Source organism: Lolium perenne, chromosome 6, assembly GCF_019359855.2.
Source record: "Lolium perenne isolate Kyuss_39 chromosome 6, Kyuss_2.0, whole genome shotgun sequence".
Lineage (NCBI taxonomy): Eukaryota > Viridiplantae > Streptophyta > Magnoliopsida > Poales > Poaceae > Lolium > Lolium perenne.
The window spans coordinates 248,578,151-248,591,006 of record NC_067249.2 but is presented as its reverse complement, the minus strand read 5'-3'; positions in this window follow the sequence as shown (position 1 = coordinate 248,591,006).

The window sequence follows — 12,856 nt, the reverse complement described above, 5'->3', positions numbered from 1 at the left end:
CTTTCCGGATACTTAATCCCACCTTTATAACCACCCATTTACGCAGTGGCGTTTGATGTAATCAAAGTACCTTTCCGGTATAAGTGATTTACATGATCTCATGGTCATAAGGACTAGGTAACTATGTATTGAAAGCTTATAGCAAATAACTTAATGACGTGATCTTATGCTACGCTTAATTGGGTGTGTCCATTACATCATTCATATAATGACATAACCTTGTTATTAATAACATCCAATGTTCATGATCACGAAACCATGATCATCTATTAATCAACAAGCTAGTTATACAAGAGGCTTACTAGGGACTCCTTGTTGTTCACATAACACACATGTATCAATGTTTTGGTTAATACAATTATAGCATGGTATGTAAACATTATCATAAACACAAAGATATATTATAATAACCATTTTATTATTGCCTCTTGGGCATATCTCCAACAGTCTCCCACTTGCACTAGAGTCAATAATCTAGTTTACATTCGTAAAGATATAACACCTTGGCCTTCCGGTGTTTTATCATGTTTTGCTCACGAGAGAGTTTTTAATCAACGGATCTGACACGCTCAGAAACGTATGTATTTTGTAATTCATTTGCGTCTCAACGCATCACTCATTTCTAAATGAGTCGGCATTAAATATGTTTGGTCTTCTGGTGGAACCTTAATTCCGCGGTCTAAAATATGTCACTAATATTGTCACACACAATATAGCTTCAAAGTTCTGACTCTGTCGGTGTCGGGGGGAGGACCCCGGGTAGGGCAATGGACGCGGAGCAGCCGGCTGGCCACTGGCCGGCTCGCGGCAAAGGCCGGCTGAGGAGCAGCCGGCTGGCGCCATGGCCAGCTGGTCCGGAAGCCGGCTGGCTCTAGGTCCTAGTCGGCCTGGCTACGGCTGCCAATGCTGTGGCTGGGCCGGCTTCTACAAGCCATATCCGACTGGGGGTTTGTACCTCAGACCGACTCGAGGCTGGCGAGTCTTGCACTAGAAGGAACCGGGTTGGTGATCCGGGTTCCCAAAGTCCACGCTGACTTCATCCTCCGTAAAGCGCGGGGCACTGTGGAGCAATAGTGCCACGCGCCGGACAGGCCATCATGGTCTACGTCGATCCGTACTGGCTACAGTGGCTGATGGCGACAGGGACACCTCCTCTCCATACCGCTGACCTTGGCAGCCGGATGGGACGGGCCACGAGGCCTCAACGGCTCCTGACGTCACTGCCTCGGGAAGGAGCGGAAGCCGGAGCCGGCCAAGCTGGCCAGTAGACTATAGGGTCTTATATGTAAAGTGTCGGTGCCTATATATGCCGCACTACCCCCTCTCGTGCAGGGGATCGATCATTCTCACTTCACTTCCACCCCTAGCGCTGCTCTGTGAGAGAGACTCCAGTCTTCCTTAGCCTCCCAGGCGCAGCCGGACACAGCTCAAGGAGCAACCTCGTATTGTGTGATCATCATATACACTCTAGCAGGAGTAGAGGTGTTACCTCCATCGGAGGGCCTCGAACCTGGGTACGTCGCCGTGTCGCTCGTCCCCATACCCGCATCCGGATACCGCCGTGAGATCTCTCAGGAACCACCTTCGATTAGCCACCCTATGGCATATGCCGTGACGATACGACGACATTTGGCGCCCACCATGGGGCCTTCAGCATCCTCGGCCGGTGTCTTCATCCGGACGGGCCTCACCATCACCACCGGCGAGCGAGTCGCTTCAGGCTTGATCTGGAGATTCGGCTCCCTCGACTGCGTCAGCGACAACGCTGGCTGCTTCGCCGACCGACCCTTCCCAGCCGGCGGCAGCATCATCTCCTTCGGCGGCCACGACGTCTACGTCGCCACCGTCGCACCGCCGCGCTACCCGCGGCAGGTGCTGCGCTGCGCAAGCCCTCCTCCGCGAGCCGGCAGCAGCGCTCCCGCCAGCCCCGCCGTTGTGCAAGTCATGATGGCTGGCGAGGAGCTCCCCACCAAGAACCCGCGCACCCGCGGCCCCAACCTGGAGCGCAACGTCGACCCCAACGCCTCCGGCTCGGGCCCAAAGGCGCCTCCACCTCCATCCCGGCTGGACGAAGTCCGGACGAAGCTGAGCTCCCCGCTCACCACAGGCGGCGACGCCGCCACCGTCGAGGCGGATCTGGAAGCACATCGCCAGCTCCTCCTCCAGCAGGCCGAAGAGCTGGCTGTAGCCAAGCGCCAGCTGGCCATCACCCAGAGTGAATTCGAGCACGCCCACGGCTTCACGCCAGGCGGCAACAACCCCAGCCGAGCCGGCATGATCCGCAAGCGCGGAGGCCTCTTAGGCGCTGAGATCGACCGCGACGGCGTGGAAGTGCCGGCTCCGTCCGCGGAGCTGCCCGTCTACAACACCCCCGACAAGAACATCCTCGCAGCCGAAGCGGCTTCGAAGGAGCTAGCCCTCCTCGAAGGAGATGAGCTGCGCCGCCAGACGCAGCGCGTAGCTGACCTGTGCCGGGCTGCAGCTGAGCAGACCAAGGACCCCAGGTATGGTGCTTTGAAAGCCCCTCCCGTCCGTGCTGCTGCAGGCACCAGCAAGGACCCCCACAGAGACACGGCCGAGTCCGCCTCGCCCGCACCAAGCCGGCACAGAGACTCCCGCGACACCCGCGCAGGTTCAAGCCGGACAAGCCGGCTGGACGGCGGCCACAACGACCGCAGCCGCCCGCCACCAAACCGGAACGAGGAGCATGACTCCGAGCTGGCGGCGCCAAGGCGCCAACACAGGCCGGCTCCAGAGCGAACCGGCACTAGGCAGCCGGCACGTTCCCGGCTGGGCCCCCGCATCGAGCCCGTCGACGCCAGAGACCGCCTCGATCGGCTGGTCGAATCCCGCATTGCGGAAGAGGAGGCGCCGGCTTGCCCCAAGTGCTTTGGGCCCCGCATCGCCTACGAGCCCATGCTCGACGGCTTCCCGGCTCCCCGCGACACGCCCAAGTACGACGGCACCGCCAAGCCGGAGGACTGGCTGCAGGACTACTCCACCGCAGTCGGCATCTCCAGAGGCAACAAGCGCTGGGCGGTGCGCTACTCCCCCCTGATGCTGGTCGGCTCCGCCCGCACCTGGCTCAACAACTTGCCAGCCGGCAGCATCAACGGCTGGCTTGATTTCGAGGAGGCCTTCATCAGCAACTTCACCGGCACCTATCGCCGGCCGGGTCGCCCCCAACAGCTCGAGATGTGCAAGCAGGGCCCGGACGAGACGGATCGCGCGTACCTGATGCGCTGGTGCGAGATGCGCAACTCCTGCGAGGGCGTGCACGAGATCCAGGCCATCAGCTTCTTCATGGGCGGCTGCCGGCCCAACACCATGCTGTGGCACAAGCTGCGCCGCAGCGAGCCCAAGTCCATGGCCGCCCTCATGGCCATTGCCGACAAGTACGCGCTGGCTGAAGAAGCCGGCAAGGCGACGGCTGACCCAGCGCCGGCTCCCTCCAGGCGGGACCACCACAAGTCGGCTGAGCACAAGCCGGCAGACGGCGCCTCTCATGGCAGCCGGCGGGATAACTACCGCGGCAAGCGTCACAGCGACCAGCCGGACCGCCGGTACGGCTCCGCCCACGTGGCCGCCGTGGCAGACAACGCGGCAGGCGGCAGCCGCCGCCAGAAGCAAGACCGGCAATGGAAGCCGAAGTACACCTTCGAGCAAATGCTTGACTCGCCGTGCAAGTACCACAGCGGCAAGAACCCCTCCAACCACACCACCCGCGACTGCCACTTCATGAAGCGGCTGACAAGCGGTGAACCTCTCCCACCTCCACCCCCGCCCCCTCCAGCCGGCGGGCCGGGTGGCGCAGCCGGCGCGGAGAACGCCAACCTCGAGCACCACGAGGCTAACCAAGTGCACCATGGCCGATATCTGGCCGAAGATGCTACCTACATCATCTTCACCTCCGAGCCCGAGGACAAGACGAGCCAGCAGAGCCGTTCCCTCGAGGTCAACGCGGTCATACCGCCGGTCCCCCAGTACCTAAACTGGTCAGAGCAGGCCATCACTTTTGATCGCCGCGACACACCGGCTGTCCTGCCGAAGCCGGGTAGCTATGCCATGGTCCTCGACCCCACCATCGGCACAACCCGGCGCAGCGTGCGTTTTTCGCGCGTCCTCATCGACGGCGGCAGCAGCATCAACATCATTTACCGCGACACCGCCCGCAAGCTAGGCATCCAGGAAGCCGAGCTGCGTCCCACCCCCACCGTCTTCCATGGCATCGTGCCGGGCCACTGCTGCCAGCCGATTGGCCGGATCACGCTGGAGGTGATGTTCGGGAAGCCGGATCACTTCCGCACCGAGAAGATCGAGTTCGAGGTGGTGGACCTCGTGAGTCCCTACCACGCGCTCCTGGGCAGGCCGGCCCTGACCAAGTTCATGGCGGTGCCCCACTATGGGTACCTAAAGATGAAGCTGCCTGGCCCCAAGGGGGTCATCACCATAGCCGGCGACTATCGTCGCTCCATGGACTGCGCCACGCAGAGCTCCAAGATGGCCCAGACGCTGGTCATCGCCACCGAGAAGCAGCTCATCCACGACGCCGTCGCCCTCGCCAAGGCCGCGCAGACAGACATGCCGGCTGCAGGCAACCCGGCTGGGACGACTCACTTCCAGCCGGCCGACAACACCAAGAAGATCCTGCTGGACCCGGCGCAGCCGGACAAGTACGTCACCATCGGTGCCGGCTTGAGCAGGAAATAGGAAAGCGAGCTCACCAGCTTCCTCCGTGAGAATCGGGACATCTTCGCATGGACTCCAAGAGACATGCCGGGTGTGCCGAGGGAGTTGGCTGAGCACCACCTCCACGTCCGGCCTGAAGCCAAGCCGGTGAAGCAGCCTCTCAGGCGCTTCGCCGAAGAAAGAAGGAAGGCCATCGGTGAAGAAATCGCCTCGGCTGCGGCAGCCGGCTTCATCATGGAAGTGCTTTGCACCCGGACTGGTTGGCGAACCCGGTCCTGGTTTTGAAGAAGAACGGCTCCTGGCGCATGTGTATCGACTACACCAGCCTGAACAAGGCGTGCCCGAAGGATCCCTTCCCCCTGCCGCGCATAGATCAAGTCATAGACTCGACTGCCGGCTGTGAACTGTTGTCTTTTCTAGATGCCTATTCAGGCTACCACCAGATTCCTTTGAATCCGGATGATCAAATAAAGACCTCGTTCATTACCCCGTACGGGGCTTATTGCTACACGACTATGCCGTTCGGCTTGAAAAATGCAGGCGCCACCTATCAAAGGTGCATGCAAAAATGCTTGCAGGATCAAATCGGCAGAAACGTTCACGCATATGTGGATGATGTCGTTGTAAAGACCAAGGAGACGACTACCCTCCTTGATGACCTGAGAGAAACCTTCACCAATCTGAGAAGATTTCAGATGAAGCTCAACCCGGCCAAGTGCACATTCGGCGTGCCGTCTGGCCAGCTCCTTGTCTACCTCATCTCTCAGCGAGGGATCGAAGCCAACCCGGAGAAGATCAGTGCCCTGGAGAAGATGGAACTGCCGCAGTGCCTCAAGGACGTCCAGAAGTTCGCTGGCTGCCTGGCTTCCTTGAGCCGCTTCGTCAGCCGGCTGGGGGAGAAGGCACTGCCCCTATATCAATTAATGAAGAAGGCGGACAAGTTCGTCTGGTCACCGCAGGTGGATGAAGCTTTCCGTGACTTGAAGCGCATGCTCTCAACCGCGCCAATCCTTGCAACGCCGGCTTCAATGGAGCCGATGCTGTTGTACATCGCAGCCACCAATCGAGTGGTTAGCGTTGTCCTGGTGGTGGAACGCAAAGAAGCCGGCAGGGAGCAGCTGGTTCAGCGCCCAGTCTATTACCTTAGCGAAGTGCTCTCCCAGTCGAAGCAAAACTACCCCCACTACCAGAAGGTCACCTACGGCGTCTACATGGCGGCCAAGAAGCTCAAGCACTACTTCCAAGAGCACCCCATCAAGGTGGTTACCACAGCGCCCTTGCCGGAAATCATTGGCAGCAAAGACGCCAACGGCCGGGTTGCCAAGTGGGCTCTGGAGCTAGCCGCCCACACCATCCTCTACGAGCCACGCACAGCCATCAAGTCGCAGATCCTCGCGGACTTCTTCGTCGACTGGGCTGAGATGCAGTATCTGCCGCCTGTGCCGGATTCCACACATTGGAAGATGCACTTTGACGGCTCGAAGATGCGCAACGGCTTGGGAGCCAGCATCGTCCTCACCTCTCCCAAGGGAGACCGGCTGGACTACGTCCTACAGATCCACTTCGCCGCATCAAACAATGTGGCGGAGTATGAAGTGCTCATTCATGGGCTGAAGCTGGCCAAGGAGATTGGCGTGCGTCGCATACTCTGCTTCGGCGACTCCGACTTGGTCATACAACAGGCATCTGGCGACTGGGACACGAAGGACGCCAACATGGCCTCATACCGCTTCCATGTCCAGCAGCTATCCGGCTTCTTCGACGGCTGCGAATTCCACCATGTGCCACGAGCGAACAACGAAGCGGCTGACGCCTTGTCCAAGATTGGCTCAACCCGGCAAGCCATTCCGCCGGGCATCGCCTTGGCGGTTCTCAAGAAGCCGTCCATCATACCGTCACCGGACTCGGATTCAATATTCGTGCCGGCTGACCCGGGGGCTGCTCAGCCGAACCCAGGGGCTTCATCGCCCAAGTCGGGGGCTTCAAAGCCAAACCCGCCGGCTACCATGCCGAACCTGGGGACTTCTCAGTCCAACCCGGGGGCTTCATCGCCAAACTCGGGGGCTAGCAAGCCGAACCCGCCGGCTAGCAAGCCGAACCCGGCGACCATGCAGTCGAATCCGGAAGCTCCCACGCAGGAGGCCCTGTTGGTCAGCGTATTCGAGATAAGATGCGTACCTTCATGGGCACAAGAATTCCTCTCCTACCTCACCGATGGTGTGCTGCCTGATGATAGAGTCCAGGCCAGGCAGATTGAGAGAAGGGCCAAGGCCTATACCATCATCAACCACCAGCTGTACAAACGCAGCGTAAGTGGGGTGTTCCAGCGGTGCGTCGAGCCGGCTGAAGGGATTGAACTCCTATGGGAAATCCATCAAGGAGAGTGCGGACATCACGCCTCATCCAGAGCCATAGTGGCCAAAGCTTTCCGGCACAGTTTTTACTGGCCGACTGCGCTCAGAGACGCAGAAGAGTTGGTGAAGAAGTGCAACGGCTGTCAGCGCTTCGCAAAGAAGAGACACCAGCCGGCTTCCGCCTTGAAAACCATCCCCATCACATGGCCGTTTTCCGTATGGGGCTTGGATATGGTGGGTCCGTTCAAAACAGCGCGAGGCGGCATGACACATCTCTTGGTGATGATTGACAAATTCACCAAGTGGATCGAAGCCAAGCCAATCAAGAAGCTGGACGGCTCCACAGCCGTCACATTCCTCAAGGAAATCATCGTGAGGTTCGGCTACCCTCACAGCATCATCACCGACAATGGCAGCAACTTCTCCCAAGGCATCTTCTCTCGCTACTGCGGGGAAATGGGGATCCGGATGGCCCTAACCTCTGTGGCGCACCCGGAGTCCAACGGACAAGTGGAGAAGGCTAACGGCTTGGTCCTAGCCGGCATCCGGCCCCGGCTGGTGGAGCCGCTCGAGCGAGCAGCCGGCTGCTGGATTGAAGAGTTGCCCAATGTGCTGTGGAGCCTGCGCACGACGACAAACCGCTCAGTCGGCTTCACACCATTTTTCCTCGTATACGGGGCCGAAGCCGTCCTGCCGACTGATATCGAGCACGACGCGCCAAGGATCAAGCTCTACACAGAAGCCGAAGCCAAAGAAGCTCGCGAAGATGGAGTTGACCTGGTCGAAGAGGCCCGGCTGCTGGCTGCGTCCAGATCTACTATCTACCAGCAGAGCCTCCGACGCTATCACAGCCGGAAGGTCCAGCCCTTAGCATTCCGAGAAGGAGACCTAGTGCTCCGGCTGATCCAGCGGACAGCCGGACAGCATAAACTGTCATCCCCATGGGAGGGTCCCTTCATCGTGAGCAAGGCAGTAGGCAATGATTCCTAGTATCTCATAGATGCCCAGGAGGCTAGAGAAAACAAGCCGGACAAGGCTGACGAGGAGACTAAACGTCCCTGGAATGTCAACTTGCTCCGCCCATTTTACACTTGAGATCAGGAATGTATGTATCCCTTGTATCCCTTTTGTAAGCTATGAAAAAGCGTGTGCCAAGAGCGCCGTTTCCGACAAGTTTTTCGCGTACTCTACTTTGTTTCGCCAATTGGCTTGAACCCTCTCACGCGGCCGGCTCAGTAACGTGATCCGGTTTCCGACAGCCGGCTTCCGATCCAGCTACAGACCGCAACCCGGCTGTCCGGCTGGCGGGAGTAAGGCCTAGGGAACCGGCACGCGAAAGACGACTAAGGGAAAGAGTAAAAGCGAGTTGACTTGCAACTTTTCATAAAAGTGCCGGACTGCCGAATTCAGCTCGTTCGACTGAAATACTGTCGGCCTCACCCAGCGGCCCGCTCTTGATCCGGCGACGGATCGCAAGTCGGACGTACGACCGGCAAGAGCACAGCCAAAGAGTGGGGCGGATGGGAAAAAGCGAACAAGTCGAAAGAAAGCAACTCGGCACATAAATGATTAACAAACACATTAAAAGTGTGACATAATGAAAGGACGATAATATTCATACATGTGCACCCGGCATCCCGGGGATTTAACAAATTATCTTGGCAGAAGCAACAAAAGAGATAGGTAAACTAAGCAGCGGCTGGAGAAGGACCAGCCGGAGGAGCGTCAGCGGAGCCGGCTGCCGGGTCATCTTCAGGCGCGTCTTCCGCCTCCTCATCCTCCGTCTCGTACGCATCATCATACTGAGGGTTCGGGTCCGCGACGAAGAGGCCCTTGTCGACGAAGTCGGCGATGGCGCTGGCTCGGGCAAGCCGGGCGGTCTTGTGTTCGGCCGGGAGCTTGTCCTCCACGCCGGCTCGCCGGTACTCAAGCTGCCCCAGGTCCACCTCGTTGTACTAGGAGAGGACAAAGGACAGCGCCATGTCGGCACCAGCGCGCGTGGCAGATTCCTTCCAGTCGAGGAAGCGATCCGGCGCCCGCTCCATCAGGGAGATGAGGTTGGAGATGTCTTGCGGCACCTCCTCCGCGGGCCACAGCATCGGGACCAGCTCCTCAGCCGCCTTCCGGAGCTCCCAGCCAAGCTTGGTGATGGGCTCGACACGGGCAGCCATGGACGCCATATAGTCCTCCATGGTGAAGTACTCCGAGCTGCCCTCGCCAGTCGCCCGCCTCCTAGTCTCGCGCGCAACGCCAACGGCTGCCAATGCCGCATCCTGCGTTTCCGGGAAGGCCGCTGCAAGAAGAAGCACGTCAGAAATCGTCAAAGCCGAAATAAGCTGAAAAATGCAAATTTTCGAAGTCCTAAAGTAGGCCAGGCGGCAGCCCGACAAAGCCGATCCCCCAGGTCCGAAGAGGGAAATTCCGAAGGACAAAAGGAAAAGCCTGGCGGCAGCCGGCAAGAACCGACTGCCCCCAGCCCGAAGATGGAGATAGCGAAAAAATCAGAGTTTTTGCCGCCGGCTGCCAACCTAAGCCGGCAGCCGACAGCCGAAAGCCGGCAAAGGGAAAGGAACCGAAAAATGCACTCACCCGACAAGCCGCGGTCGAGCGCGCCAATCTCGTCCACCCAGCGCTTGGCAGTGGCCGACAGCTCCGTGATCTTGGTGGTGACCTCCTCCTGAAGCGCAAGCCGCTGCTTCTCCACCTCGGTCAGCCGCCGGCTCAGATCCTCCACCTTCTCCTTCTCAGTCATCTTGAGGAGGGCAAGCTCCTTGAGGTGGTTCTCCTCAAGCCGGCGCAGCCGCGTTAGCTCCAGCTCAGCCACCTTGAGCTTGGCGGCTGCAGATCGGCCCGCCTCCTCGCTCTCGGCGCACTGGGCGCGAGTAGCCCGGAGATCCGCCTCCAGCCGCGGGACCTTGGCGGCTTCAGCTGCAAGGCAGCCGGAAAGAAACGTCAGCCAACCAAGACTAAAAAGAAAAAAGACATCGGGCCAGAAAGAAAAAGATCTTACCCTTGACGGCCTCCAGCTCGCGAGCCAAGTCGGCCCGGTCCAGCTTAGCCTTGTGGTAGTGGGTCACGGCGCGGTTGTATAAGTTGGTGCGCCGATCCGCCACAGCCTAAGAAGAAAGAAAATCAGTCAACTAAACGAAACCCGGACCGGCTCCGAGCAGCCGGCCCATGCCTCGGAGGGCTACTAGGATGATAACCAAATTGAAAAACGGATGAAGCGCTTACCTTGCTGGCTTCCTCCACCTTGGCGACGTTGGCCGCGTCCTCGGCAGCCCTGGCCTTGAGGTTGGCCTGCAAGCTGGAGAAGAACATCTCCACCGACGCTTGGCCTGGGTTCCCCTCCCGGCTGGTCACCTCGTAGGAGTCGGCGCGGAGCCACGCCTGCTCCATAGTGCCAGCCGAGCCAAGGCTGGAGTCGGAGGCGAACGGCACGTGCAGAAGCCGAGCGCCCTTGGCCACGTGCAGGCCCTGCTGCGGCGCCGATGGGGCTCCCGTCCTCACCAGCGCGCGCGAGTCGGCGCCCTCCATACGCGCCGGCTCATCCCTTGCTGGCTCCTGCCTGGCCGGCTCCTCCGTCGTCGGCTCCGGCGGGGGCGGCGCTCCGGGCGAAGCGGTTGGCCCAGTCGGCGCAGCCGTCTCCGGCGTCTGAGATGCCCCCTCCGGGCTCTCCACCAACACCACCACGCTCGGCCCGGCTCCGGCTCCGGTCGCAGGTGGCGCAGCCCTGCTGGCTCCGGCTCCGGTCGAAGGCGGCATGCCCCGGCCGGCCCCAGCGGCTGGGTCCAGAAGACGAGTCCGACGCGGGAACATGTCGTCCAGCGTCGGCTGGCGCGTCGGCTCGGCCCGCGTGCCACAGCCAGGCGCTGAAGCCAGCGGCACGACGAAAGAAGGCGCCCCTGCGGGAGGCGGAGTACCTGCAGGCGGCGGCGGCGTAGATGCGCGCGATGGAGGCTGTGGCGTCGGCTCCCTCCTTTGTCGCGGAGGTGGCGACACGACGCGCGGGGTTTGCCGGGAGCCGCCGCCCTGAGCAAACTTGATGGGGGCCCTAGCAGGACAAATAAGGAAAAGATAAGCATAAAGAGTAAGGAAAGAAAAGGAATCAAACAAGAGAGAAAGAGAACTCACCCGGCCTGCTCCGGAACCTTCTTCGGCTGCTGCCGGCGGAGCTTCTTCGCCTTTGCCTCCAAGGCGGCAGTGGAGCGGGGGTCGCCGACCCGCTTCTTCCCCTTAGGCGCCGAAGTCACCGTGGTGCTTGGCGGCCTCGCGCGCAGGGGCACGGCGGGGATTGGCCCCGTGGCGGACGTCGCCGGCTCCTCGTCCTCCTGCTGCTCCGGTGAAGGGGGCGGATTGTGCTCCCCCTGGCCAACTAGGTCAGGCGCCTGCAGCAGGTCGTCGTCCCCGGCCTGGTCGCTGGCTTGGTCAGCCGGATCAGCGTGATCCGGCGTCCACCTCCTCGTCGCCAGGTCACCGTCCTCGACGTTCTGGCGGTCGAAGAGCTAGAAAAACAGAAAGACATGAGCAAACAGCAAGCCGGAAGTCGGCAGAAAGAAAGGGAAGTCGGCCTCGCAGCCGCAAGCCGGAAGTCGGCAAGAGCATAAGGCTTACCAGCTCGGGTTGGTGGTCCCTGTCGTGGGGCGCCAGCCCGTAGTTCCACTCGTCCGGCACGTTCGCCTTGGTGATGTTGTTCACCCGGCGGGCCACCTGGGCCTTGGAGAGCAGTGCCTTGGACGTCCGGTTCGGGTCGAACCGGCCGGACATGTGCCCGATCTTGTGGGTGCGCATTTGGAGCGGCAGAACCCGGCGCTCGGCGATGGTGCAGAGGAGGTCCTCGGCGGTCAGCCCGTTCCCGACGGCCGCCCCCAGAAAGTCCCAGAGCTGGTTCACCTCAGTGTCCGGGTCCGCCGTGCGAGCGTTGTAGCTCCAGTTGATCCGGCCGACTGGAGGAGCCGGATTGAACTACGGCAGGTTGATCCGGTCGACGAGCTGGCCCTCGTTGCGCACGTAGAAGAATGACATCTGCCAATTCTTCACCGAGTCAACGGTTGGAATTTTGGGGAAGGGCATACCCGGCCGGGTGTAGATCGAGGCGGCGCCACAGGCCCGCAGGCGGCCGTCGGTGGTCTGCGCCTTGAGGTAGAAGAGCCGGCTCCAGAAGTCTATGTCCGGCCACAAGCCGGCGTAAGCCTCCATGAAGGCCACATAGCAGCTGAGGAGGATGCAGGCGTTGGCCGGCAGGTGGTGCGGCTGCAAGCCGAAGTTGTCGAGGAACTGGCGGAAGAAGTTGGACGCCGGCAGGCCCAACCCGCGATCGAGGTGCGCGCCGAAGACGACGCGCTCGCCGGCCCTCGGCTCGGGCTCCGTCTTCGCGCCGGGTGCCCTCGTGACCACCGACGACGGGATCCGGCGAAGGCGCACCAGCCGCTCGATGTCGTCGTCCCTAATGTACGATCCCCTCCACGATCCGCTGGCGGAGGCCATCGACGAAGAGGAGGAGGAAGAAGACCACGAAAGGCGGAAAGGCGAAGAGGAACCTTGCGACGGCGGCGGCGATGGCGGCGGCGGAGGACGCTCCGTTGAAACGCGGGGCCCCGTGGTGCCGGCTCGTCGAAGTAGCGGCGGCGGATCGGCGGAGATGCGCTCGCCGGAGTTCGCCAGTGGGAAACGTTCGCCGGAGCAGCAAGAGACTCGAGCGCGAAGAAGAGAGCGAGAGGAGCGGAAGCGTGAGGAAGACGAAGTGAGGCAGTGGCCGCCTCGGTACCCTCCCCCGCGGCATTTATAGCCGCCCGCGGCGGACGGTTAGACTC